Source organism: Jaculus jaculus, chromosome 10 (genome assembly GCF_020740685.1).
Source record: "Jaculus jaculus isolate mJacJac1 chromosome 10, mJacJac1.mat.Y.cur, whole genome shotgun sequence".
Classification (NCBI taxonomy): Eukaryota; Metazoa; Chordata; class Mammalia; order Rodentia; family Dipodidae; genus Jaculus; species Jaculus jaculus.
The window spans coordinates 84,743,854-84,752,768 of NC_059111.1; the positions used below are offsets into that span (position 1 = coordinate 84,743,854).

The 8,915-nt window shown below is 40.2% G+C and overlaps 1 pseudogene; it reads left to right on the plus strand.

Annotated features, from left to right (window-relative positions):
* The first annotated feature begins 3,822 nt into the window (after positions 1 to 3,822).
* LOC101617515 lies at positions 3,823 to 5,593 on the plus strand (annotated as a pseudogene).
* The last annotated feature ends 3,322 nt before the right edge of the window (positions 5,594 to 8,915 follow it).

Sequence of the window (8,915 nt, forward strand, 5' to 3'; positions counted from 1 at the left end):
AAAAAAAAGAGAACAAAATAGTGTATATGTAGAGGTGCAAAATTCAAACCCTTATCAATCTCTGGGAAATAGAGTAGTGTTCTTCCAGAGTTTCTACTCCTTTTGTGAGTAATCACATGAAGGTCAGGCAAGGGTTGTTCTGGGTCCATTAAAAGTGCATAGGCTCCACATATCCTAAACTCACTCACAAATACCAATTAAACAAAAGACACCTCTAATCATTAGAAGCAAGTGTGGTGGTTTGATTCAGGTGTCCCCCATAAACTTAGGTGTTTTGAGTGCTAGGTTGCCAGCTGGTAGAGATTTGGGAATTACTGCCTCCCAGAGGCAATGAATTGTGGGGGTGTGCTTATGGGTATTACAGCCAGTTTCTCCTTGCCGAAGTTGCTCACACTCTCCTGTTCCTGCTATTGGCCAAGGGGTGATAATCACCCTCTGCTCAAGCCCCCTGCCATCATGGAGCTTCCCCTCAAGTCTGTAAGCCAAAATAAACCCTTTCCCCCACAAAAGCTGCTCTTGGTTGGGTGATTTCTCCCAGCAATGTGAACCTGACTGCAACAGCAAGTATTAACAAACATACACTGGACAGCAAGACTCAAAACTGAACACCCTTTCTTGTGACTAAAATAATTTTGTCTAAGAAGACTGCTTCTACACATCTCCCAGCCTAAGTCCAGGCAGTTAAGCCTGATTAAAGCTGTACTTCTTTGATATCTGATATGAGTATTGCTTCATGTTATAGGACCAGTTGGGAAAAGTTAGATGCTCTTGTGTAAACTTCATAACCAAAGTTTCTCTCAGATCAAAAGGTGGATTGTTGCACATTAAAAAGTGTAGGATGGTGCTGGAGAGATGGCTTACTGGTGAAGGTGCTTGCCTGCAGTGCCTCATGACCTGGGTTCAATTCCCCAGGACCCACATACTGCATGAGGTGGTGTATGTGTATGGAGCTCATTTGCAGTGGCTGGAGGCCCTGGTCCCCTCATTCTCTGTGCCTCTTTCTCTCACTCTCTTAAATAAATAAAATAGAATTTATTTTTAGCTGGGTGTGGTGGTGCAAGTCTTTAATCCCAACACTTGGGAGGCAGATATAGGAGGATTTCCATGAGTTCAAGGCCACTCTGAGAGTACACAGTGAATTCCAGGTCAGCCTGAGCTAGAGTGAGACCCTACCTCAAAAACCAGCAACAACAGCAAAACAAAACAAAAAACAAACAAACAAACAAAAAAACACCCAAAGTGTAGGATGTTCATTTCTTGACTGTGGTCACTGCTTCTATGTGAGATTCTGCAGGTATTTGCAAGTTAGTATTCTATGTGTGAATTGTGTATGAAGAGAAAGGGCTAGTTTTTAGCATCAAGCAATTCATATTAATTATAAATTTGCATAAATTTAAATTGTCATGCATGAAAGTGAATTATACACACACACACACACACACGTGTGTATGCACAAAGGGGCACACACATCTGGAGTTCATTTGCAGTGGCTGTGTGTGTGTGTGTGTGTGTGTGTGTGTGTGTGTGTAGCATAGATAGAAAGAAAACATATGGACAGGTTACGCCCTTCTACTACTACAAAGTCCAGATGCATGCAGCACTCTGTGCATCTCACATCACCTGGCTACTAGAGAATCAAACCCAGGCAGTCAGGATTTACAAGTATTGCCTTTGGCCATTGAGTCATCTTTCCAGTCCTTATATGACTGAAAAATTCATGTTATTAAGAGATTTGAAATAGACACATAAATATTACAGAATAATATTTTGTAGTACATGGAATGATATGGGATAATGGAATGAGAATTTTAATAAAAAATTCCATTAAATTTTAAATTATGGTTGTGTTGGTTTGATTCAGGTTTCCCCATAAAGTTAGGTGTTCTGAATGCTCAGTTCCCAGTTGAGGGAGACTTAGGAATTAATGCCTCCTGGATGCAGTGTATTGTTGGGGGTGGGCTTATGGGTGTTATGGCCAGTTTCCCCTGTGAGCACTTGGCACACACTCCTGTTTCTGTTGCCCACCTGATATCCAGGAAGTGAATGTCCACCCTCTGCTCAGGCCATCATTTCCCTCTGCCATCATGCAGCTTCCCCTTAAGTCTGTAAGCCAAAATAACCCCTTTGTTCCCCACAAGCTGCTCTTAGTTGGGTGATTTCTGACAGCAATGCAAACCTGACTGTAACAAATGGTCTTAAATTTCCTCTTTACTTCTGAGTTACTCTTCCTTCTTGTTGCCACTACTTCATAAGAACAAAGTTCCCCAAACATTGAAATATGTATAGTTATTATTTAAGAATTATGACTTGAGCATTTTTCTAACTTAATATTATTGTTAACAAAACACAAATTAAATAAACAATCTGAAACATGACCCCATAAAAATGTAGGGGGGATACATATATCATTTATACCTATATATACCTTTATTTTATTAATCAACCAAATTGTAATCATTTATCAGCAGAATACTTAAGCTTGTTTGGTAAAAAGTACTTTCACTTACATATTATTTTTTTTAAACTTTCACTTGTAATCAACCATGGGTTTATATTTTAAAATTGTTATCAAGATCAAGCTTATCAAATAGGAGAACAGAAAATACTTTCACTAGAATCCTGATATATTTTGTCTATTGAGTCATATACTATGCTTATTTCTATTGTACTTATGCTCTGCATCACAGATACCAGGGTAGGCCTGCTCCTGTGACCTGCTTTCCTTTCTTATCTGATTGATATTTTGGTGGGGTTATTTCCATGAGACAACAATTGTCTCTTTTTAACAGTATTTCATTTTTGTTTTGAGCTTCAGTAGTTTTGAATCCAAATCTGATTTTTTTCCTCTCAAGTATTTTACTTAGCACATCTTCAACATACAAACCATTTCTTATGTACATGAAAAAATTAAATATGATTTAATAATTCATAAATAATCATATAAAATCCAACTTGTCAAATTCTAATTTTTCTACATACCCAAGCCTTCTTAAAAATCCATATATTTTTTTTTTTTGTTTTGTTTTTTTGAGGTAGGGTTTCACTCTAGTTCAGTCTAATCTGGAATTCTGTATGTAGTAAACTCAGGGTGGCCTGGAACTCATGGCGATCCTCCTAACTCTGCCTCCTGAGTGCTGGGATTAAAGGCGTGCGCCACCACGCTCGGTTTAAAAACCCCTACTTTTGAATGTAATTGCTGGTCTTGCTAAATTTATGAGTTTCCATTTCCCTGGAGATTAGGTTGGTTTTGTGTGGACTGTGTGGGAATGGAACAAGCGCACACACAAAAATCACTTTGATGTTCAGTGCTAATATTTTTGGCCTTTAACCTTATGAGTTCAGCTCTGTCATTTTAATAAAAGAAAACACAATCAGCATGACATATTAACTACAGTAAGGATCAAAAGGACACACTAATGGCATTCAACTAGCCCTCCATGAGAAAATTAAATATCAAATGCAAACAGAACTTCGAATGGATACTAATCTAATTTAAAAAGAAAGCAACTTAAAAAAAAAATTGCTCCAGGAGAGGGTCTTAGCCGGATGGTGGCGGCGGCGCTGGCGCCTGCGGGGGGCCGGTGGGTGTCGTTGCGAGGTTTCCGCAAACCCAGGCGAAGCGCGAGCGAGCTCCGGAGCCGAGGGCGGCCGCGTGCGCCCCGCGTGGACCCGCCGACCCGGTGCGGGCGCGCGGGCTGCGCGAAGTTACTTCCAGCGTTTCCTAGTGGAGTTGGCCGCTCTTTTTCCCAGAAGGAAGACTCTACGGGAGAGACCGAAAGGCGACTTCCTCCTCGCCTGCTCCCTGTCTCGGTGCCGAGAACGATGGGGTACAGGACGGAAGCCACAATCCGCAGCCCTGGACACGTTTTGTGCAGTGAGTGTGGTGTCCAAATCCTGCCAACATTTGTGTGGCCCGTTTGCCAAGTAAAGTAGACATCAGTCAAGGTGTCCCGAAACAGGTCTCGATTTCCTTCTGCAAACAATACCAAAGGTATTTTCAGCCACCAGGAACATGGGTACAAGTGTGCTTTAGAATCCAGGGAACTTCTTGCTTTGTGTTTGAAAAAAAAAAAAAAAATCAAAGCACATCTCAGTAAGGTTCGGCTTGTAGATGCAGGCTTTATTTGGACTGAGCCCTATTCCAAGAGACTTAAAGTTAAATTGACTATTCAGGAAGAGGTGATGAATGGAGCTATCCTTCAGCAAGTGTCTGTGGTGGATTTTGTTGTTCAGTCCCAAATGTGTGGCGATTGCCATAGGGTAGAAGTTAAAGACTTCTGGAAAGCTGTGATTCAAGTCAGGCAGAAGACTTTGCCCAAAAAATCATTCTATTATCTGGAGCACTTGAATCTGAAATATGGAATGCATCAGAATACACTTCGTATCAAAGAGATTCATGATGGTTTGGATTTCTATTATTCTATTATTCCTCAAAACAACATGCTCAGAAGATGGTACACTTTCTTCAGTTCCCTGCAGATACAAAGCATCACAAAGACTGATCTCTCAAGATATCCATAGTGAGCTGGAGAGATGGCTTAGCGGTTAGGCTCTTGCCTGTGAAGCCTAAGGACCCCGGTTCGAGGCTCGGTTCCCCAGGTCCCACGTTAGCCAGATGCACAAGGGGGCGCACGCGTCTGGAGTTCGTTTGCAGTGGCTGGAAGCCCTGGCGCCCATCCTCTCTCTCTCCCTCTATCTGTCTTTCTCCCTGTGCCTGTCACTCTCAAATAAATAAATAAATAATGAACAAAAAACTATTAAAAAAAGATATCGATAGTAACACATACAATTATAAGAGCACTTTTTCTGTGGAAATTTTTTCCAATATGCAAGGATAATGTTGTCTGCCTGTCTCCAAAACCGGCACGAAGCCTTGGGAATATGAGCCAGATATGTGTTTGCATTCGAGTAGCTAGTGCCATCCATCTCATAGATCCTAACTCCCTACAAGTTGCAGATGTTGATGGGAGCACTCTCTGGAGTCATCCTTTCAATAGTTTATGCCACCCCAAACAGCTAGAAGTTTATTGTGATGGGCTGCAGCATAGTCCGAGATCTAAAGCGCAGTTCAGGTGCTTGGATGATATCAAAAAAGCATAGCCTTGGGGAAGTCTGGGTACAGAAAACATCTGAAATGGATACAGATAAACAGTATTTTTGTCGCACTCACTTGGGACATCTTCTAAATCCTGGATACCTGGTACTGGGGCTTGATTTGGCCGACTGTAACTTAAATGATGAGCATGTCAACAAAATGAGCCCAGAGAGAGTTCCAGGTGTGGTATTAATCAAGAAGAGTTATGACCGCACTAAACGCCAACGCCCCAGAAACTGGAAACTGAAGGAGCTTGCAAGAGATAGAGGAAACATGGATACAGATGATGAAAGGCAATATCAAGATTTCCTTGAAGATCTTGAAGAAGATGAGGCAATTAGAAAAAATGTTAACATTTACCGAGATTCTGCCATCCCTGAGGAAAGTGACACAGATGATGAAGGAGCACCTCGAGTTAGTCTGGCCGAGATGCTTGATGACCTTCATATTTCTCAAGATGCCACTGGTGAAGAAGGACCATCGATGATGACATCATGAGATCATGTTGTCTACTGTTTGCCTCTCTGTGACCTCAGGAAGTTGGATAAAATACCAGTTACCATATATTCCATGTAGTCCTCTGTATTTGAGAGGAGAAACTTTTTTTGAAGCATGACAGGGTCTCACTGTGCAGCCCAGGTTAGCCTGGAACTCTAGATCAGGCTGGTCAGGAGCTTGCAACTATACTTTTGCCTCTGCCATAATAGGACTATTTTGATTGTTCATTTGAAGCATTGGAAAGGCTTCATAGCTCTGAAGTTTTAGGTAATACCAGATAAGAGAAAATGCAGTTTCTGATCTTTAGGCTATTTACTTTGTGTACTTTTTAATATATGAGGGCATGGTAATAACTTCACATACTATAGTGATACTGTAATTCTGATTTAAAGGGATGTTTACTAATTATTTAACATAAACAAGGTTTTACATTGATTGCTCCATGAGCATGTGAAGTTTCATTTTTAATTAAAACTTGTTATGCACTTTGGTCCTCTTTAGGTCAGTTTTAGATCCTTAGGGAAATTAGGGTTCACTCTATGACTGGACACTTTGGAAGAAAGTTCATTTTATTTTTTCCTATGATGAATGTCTTCAGCCCTCCCCTCACCCCAAATTCAGGGATCAAACCTAGAACTTTGTGTTTATTAAGTTGGTGTTCTACCACTGAACTATATCCCCAGCCCTGCAAAAGCGTTTAAATTTAGGATTATCTTTATTACAGTAGAAAGAAATACATTTAGAATATTTTGTGGATTTATGGGAAATATAGACTAGTTTCATAAAGGTTAATTTTGTTCTATTCTGCTTTGGCCAACAGTTCATTATATCAAGGATGTAGCTTTCAAAATTTTGGTTTACAACTTGAGAATAAAGAACTATTCTCTTAAGTTTCTATGGTTGAATGCATCTCTATCAATTAAGAATATGATTGTGTGCTGGGCGCGGTGATGCACATCATTAATCCCAGCACTTGGGAGGCAGAAGTAGGAGGATTGCTGTGAGTCCGAGGCCACCATGAGATTACATAATGAATTCCAGGTCAGCCTGGGCTAGAGTGAAACCCTACCTTGGGTAATATATATATATATGTTGTTGTAGATGATGCAGTACAAAAGATAAGCTACATGTTTTATAAAACTATGAATCAGATTTGAATGAGGAATGTCTTCTACTTTTGTAAAGAAAGGCTTGGTTTGGCATTTAAAGCATTCTGAAAATGAAATATGACACTCTTTCCATAAGCAGGATCATATGGACTAAATATGGCATGCCCACTGCTGCTTCATTGATTCTAAGACTAAGTGAAGACATGGAAGCTGGAGCTCAGGGGCCCATTATCCTGATCAGATTGGGCTGGAAGCAGTTTTGAAGTTAGGAATAAAGGCCTAACCATGGTGCCATGGCTCCATTTCTGTATGCATGTTCCTTTAAAGCTGTGGCTCTAGGGCTGCACAGATAGCTAAGTGGTTAAGGAACTTGCTTGCAAAGCCTAAGGACCCAGGTTCAATTCCCCAGTACCCATATAAAGCCAGATGCACAAAGTGGAGCATACATCTGGAGTTTGCAATGGCAAGAGGCTCTGGTGCACCCATTCTCTCTGTCTCCCTTCTCTCTCTATAAAAAAAAAAAGAAATAAAGAAATAAAAACTATGGCTGTAAGCAGTCATATTCTGTCCTGTTAGTAGAAAATAGACTTCTTTCCCAGTTTTGTATCCTTAAAGTGGTTGTATCATTGTCATATTTACATGAGAATTTTCATGTCATTAAAGTACTTCTGAAATTTCTTCATTAAAAAATTCAGTTGCTTGCTAAAAAAAAAAAAAATTACTCCAAGAGAAGCCAGGTGTGGTGGTGCATGCCTTTAATCCCAGCACTTGGGAGGCAGAGGTTGGAGGATCACTGTGAGTTTGAGGCCACCCTGAGACTCCATAGTGAATTCCAGGTCAGCCTTGGCTAGAGTGAAACCTTATCTCGAAAAACAAAAACAAAAACAAACAAACAAAAAAAAATTACTCCAAGAGAAATATTTCCTTGATTTTCTTGTTTCATACCATATTATGGAAAATGTGATCTAACTCAAAGGTTTTATTTATTTATTTATTTACTTGTATATGATTGTGTTATGCATATGTGTGCATATATGTGTTCATCTGTGTTAGTACACATGTGGGTGTGGGTGTGTGTGCACATGTGTACTCATATAGGGGAGGCCACAGGACATCGTTGGGGACTATCCTCTGTCCTTCTTCTTCCACTTTGCTTCAGGCAAGATGTATTCCCCCCCCCCTTCCCTTCCCTTCCTTCTAACCTTCTTTTCCTCTCAATCAGGCTTTTACTTAGTTGCAGTGGCTAAGGTTTCTTTTTGGAGAGCGGAATGAGGGCAGGCCTCATGTAGTGGGTGACCTTGAACTCTTGGTCCTCCTGCTTCCACCTTCCAAGTGCTGGGATTACAGGTATGTGCCACTATTCCAGGCCTCTATGGTTTCTTTAAAATAAAATCTAAGTGAAGCATGATGATTAATCTTTACAGTTAACTTGGCTAGATTTATAATCATCTAGAAGTTGAGAAGTTGAGGAATTCCTAAATGATGACCTGAGGGTGATAACTGATCCTGAATGTGGATGGTATCATCCCATGGGTTGGAGTCCAGGACAGAATAAAAGAAAAGTGCCATGAAGTACAAATATTTCCCCTTTCTCTGCTTCTGCTATGCCTGGATTTGAAGAGCTGTCATCTGACACAGTCTCCTGCCAATGTGATACTCTGCCCAAATGCAGGGGGCAAGCATCTATGTACTGAACCCTCTGAAATCATGATCCAAATTAAACCCTTGTTCCCTTATGTTACCTATGCCAAGTACCTTGGTCCCAGTGACCAAAGGCTATCTAATACAGGAAATGATTTTAATCTAGGAGAAAGAAGGGTTAATTATATTTCAGAATCTATTTCTAGCTTTGTAATTTATGAGATTATAACTGGAGAAATAGGAAGCTTAAAGGAAGCATCTGGCATAAAATTTGGATTTAAACATGTTTTGAGTGCACTGAACTCCGTGTTCATTACTATATGTCACAGACTGGCTTCAGATCCTGACTTATCCTGAAATGCTTGGACAATCAATCTTTCTATAAAAGGGTATTGTAATTTTGAAGTTCTATGAAGTTGTGCTGAGTTTCCATGAAGACACTATTTAAACTTTTCTTTTTCTTTCACCTTCCTTCTCAGAGGTCTTAATCATTTTCCTGAAATTGTTGTCATTATTTTGTCTTTTAGGAGAATTTTTGCACCTGTGCTTTGAAACCTTTCTACTTGTTTCCA